Below are 3,977 nucleotides of genomic sequence, written 5' to 3'. Positions count from 1 at the left end.
ATTTTTATCATTTTAGTTTATTTAACTACAATGCTGTAGAAACAGAACAAAATGTAAGCCACTATTGACTAAAAATGTTCCCCTTCGCAGCAGCACTCCAATCAAGCACAGCGCCTTCGCATCATGTTTGATGTCAATTGCTTTTTAGGTCACAAGGCACAGGAGAACCAATGACATTTGATATAATGGATGTCCATTCTGTGACATATTTGATTTGTGAGATATATGGCAGACAAATGCTATCATATGTCTATAGGAATACAGGGCACAAATTGTTCGTCTTTTTGTACAACACAGAAAAGTAACAGCACATGATTTTGAAATAGAAGGAATAAATACTTAATTTTAATTTCTGGGTGAACTACACCTTTAAGACTGGGTATATTATCATCATCGGTGCTTGAGCTAGTGTGTGTGTGTGTGTGTGTGTGTGTGTGTGTGTGTGTGTGTGTGTGCGTGCCTAGCCATTTAATTAAACGAGAGGATGCCGGAGCTGCACAGGAGGGACACAGAGAGACATGGTAGATGACTGATGATGAGGAGGAGGAGGAGGGGGAGCGAGATGCAGGATGGTCAGACAGAAGGATATAAGGGGTCATCAGGCTGGACCATGTGGTCTTGCTGGGAGACACATGGAGGAAGAGAAAAAACACCAGGAATGAGAAAAGCAGGTGGAATAGATGAAGGGTAAATAAAGGACTGTATGAAGTATGAAGAAGAATGCTGTGGCATATTTATAAGATGTGTTGAGGCTGTAGCAACATATGGTGAAACTCCAGTTTTGGCCAGATGAGGGCAGATTACACACAATTTATGAGATTAAAGGGAAAGTTCATCCAAAACTGACAATTCTGGCATCACTTGCTCACCTTCTTGTCGCTCCAAATTTGTATGAGGCAACGTAGACGTAAATGAGAATGGACAGAGCTCTAAAAAGACCACAAAAGTATACATTAGAACACCTTTTAAAGGAGAAGTTTACTTCCAGAACAAAAATTTGCAGATAACGAAAGATATTTTTTCACCTCCTTGTCATCAAAGATGGTCATGTCTTTCTTTCTTTCTTCAGTTGTAAAGAAATTATGTTTTTTGAGGGAAAACATTCAGGAATGTTTTCCATATAGTGGACTTCTATGGTGCCCACGAGTTTGAACTTCCAAAATGCAGTTTAAATGCAGCTTCAAAGGTCTCTAAACGATCCCAGCTGAGGAAGAAGGGTCTTATCTAGAGAAATGATTGGTAATTTTCTAACAAAAAAACAATTTATATGCTTTTTAACCTCAAATGCTTGTCTTGTATAGCTCTGCATGAACTCTGTGCATTCCGGTTCAATAAAAAAACTCCCATGTAATTTTCTCCTCTAACTTCAAAATCATTCTACAGCACTGCAGAAGTTAAAAAAAATAATAATAATAAAACAATGTTTTAGAAAATAACCGATCATTTCGCTAAATAAGACCCTTCTTCCTCGGCCGGGATCATTTTAAGTCCTTTGAAGCTGCATTTAAACTTCATTTTGTAAGATCAAAGTCGGGGGCACCATTGACGTCCACAATATGCAGAAAAATCCTGCAAAAACCTATTTCTTTATGACTGAAGAAAGAAAGACATGAACATCATGGATGACAAGGCGGTTCACTTAGTTGTGATTCACTAAAATCATTCCCAAAATCTGAAAATTTTCCCATCCAACCACATTACAATTTAAAAGTTGCACGATTTGAAACCTGGTGCAATGCATTTTCATATTACATCAGAAAATACACCAACACTTTGAGATTTGAAAACTATATTGTGTTGAAGACAGTTAGGGTAAGTTGAAAAACTCCCATCTCATTTTCTCTTTCAAATGCAAACACGTCCTACATTGCTGTTTTACCTTTTTTTGTAAAGGGCATTTGATCTTCCTTGTAGGTTCACTTTGTAAACACTGGGTCAGTACCTCTGCAGCGATGTTGGATGATTTTGAAGTTGGAGGAGAAACTGAGATGGGAGTTTTTTGACATACCCTAACTGTCTTGAATTGAAATGCACAGAGTTCACCCAGAGCTGGACAAGATGAACATCTGAGGTTTAAAAAATAAATTGTATTTTTTTTTTTACCAAATAACTGATCGTTTCGCTAGATAAGACCCTTCTTCCTTGGCTGGGATCATTTGAAGCTGCAATTAAACTGCATTTTAGAAGTTCAAACTCAGGGCACCATAGAAGTAAGAAAAAAGAAAAAAGAAAGACATGACCATCTTGGATGACAAGGAGGTCAGTAAATTATCTGTAAACTAAAGTTGTGATTCACTGAAATCATTCCCAAAATCTGAAAATCTTCCCATCCAACCACATTACAATTTAAAAGTTGCAAGATTTGAAACCTGGTGCAATGCATTTTCATATTACATCAGAAAATACACCAACACTTTGAGATTTGAAAACTATATTGTGGAGGGGAATAATGAATTAAATTTCAGTCTGTTTCTCAGACACAGACATAGACTACTTTTATAGTAATATATCATTTTCGCTGCTGCTTCATATTTTTGTTGAGACTGTGCAACTATTTTTTTTTTCCCCAAGTTTAAAACAGCACTGAAATCTTTTGTAACATTATAAATGTATTTACTGTCACTTTTGAATACTTAATGCACATAATTAAATTCCAAAATAAAAAGGTAGTAAATCTTTTTATCCAAAAAATGACATTCAACACCATTAACAACTAGTCATCACTAGCACTTTTGTGACTCACAAGTTGTCACAACCCATCTCGACTAAAGTTTATTTGGGTTTTCACTACAAAATGTAAGCCTGTCTGTGAATATCTTTTACTTTGTTTCTGTCAGGCCATCCTAGTGATCATAAAGCACAATGCCTTTATTCCATCCCTACTCTTGTTCTTCCGCAGCTCCGAAGCCAAAGCATCCCTGTCATCTTTTCTCCTGATGAAAGTATTACCTCTATCGCTCTCTTATCTGATGTAACTCAGACAACCTCATTTCTGTGTAAAGAACTCTCACCTGCTGCATTGAGCTGATATACACGAGCCTCGGGCAAGAAGACTTGATTCACGTCACACGCGATTACGGCTCTTCAGAGGTCTGAGGAAGAGAACAGTGATTTTAAGAGACTTCTTCTTCGGTACATCACTCCTGAGAGGACAAGCAAAAGTTCAAAACCTTCAGTGTGATCGCAACAGCTGTGTCAGCTGAAATAACACACGGCTATAGGCAGCGAACAAAGTCATTCATGAGTGAGTGACACTTTTGAGTAGATAGGCCCCATCATTTTAAGGTAAATTGTTTACAAAAGTCTGAAAATCTGTGTGTAACTTTAAGGAATGTCACTACCAAACACATTTTTCTACACTTAAGCACACTTTTTGGGAGTTATTCCATGACATTTTGTTTTTATATGTGTACAACTCTTCAGACCTGTTCATAAATAAAGTATACTGAATTATCAACTAAGATGTTATGATAGTGTTTGGTTCCATGTATATTGCAACTGACGAATCCTTAAGTTTAAAATCAGTATGATCAACTTTTTACCTTTTACAAAGAACAATTCGATTCAATATACAACAAATCTCATAAATCACACTTGAAATAGTGTAAAATATATTGGTTTACCTCTCAAAACTTTTAATAAATTAGAAAAAATATGTATTGCATGGACAATGTAAGCAAAACCTTAATAGGTCAATATAAGCCTTCTAATTAAATTATATATTACTGTGTTTCGGTAGTGACAAATATAGGGAGAGGACAAATATTCCAAAACCTTCTGAAAATACAATATGAGAATTAACTCCACAATTACTAGACATTTGTACCTTGGACATTATACAATTTGCATACATAAATTCGTAGAAAAACTTCGAACCAATACTGTAGAATGGCCCATATACTGTAGTAAATCTTGGGTGTGTGATTCTTTATCGATGCAAAAATAAACAGCTTGTCACAAAAAATATCCACAGCTCG

The sequence above is a fragment of the Garra rufa genome, chromosome 5 (genome assembly GCF_049309525.1).
Source record: "Garra rufa chromosome 5, GarRuf1.0, whole genome shotgun sequence".
Classification (NCBI taxonomy): Eukaryota; Metazoa; Chordata; class Actinopteri; order Cypriniformes; family Cyprinidae; genus Garra; species Garra rufa.
This window is presented reverse-complemented; position numbering follows the sequence as displayed.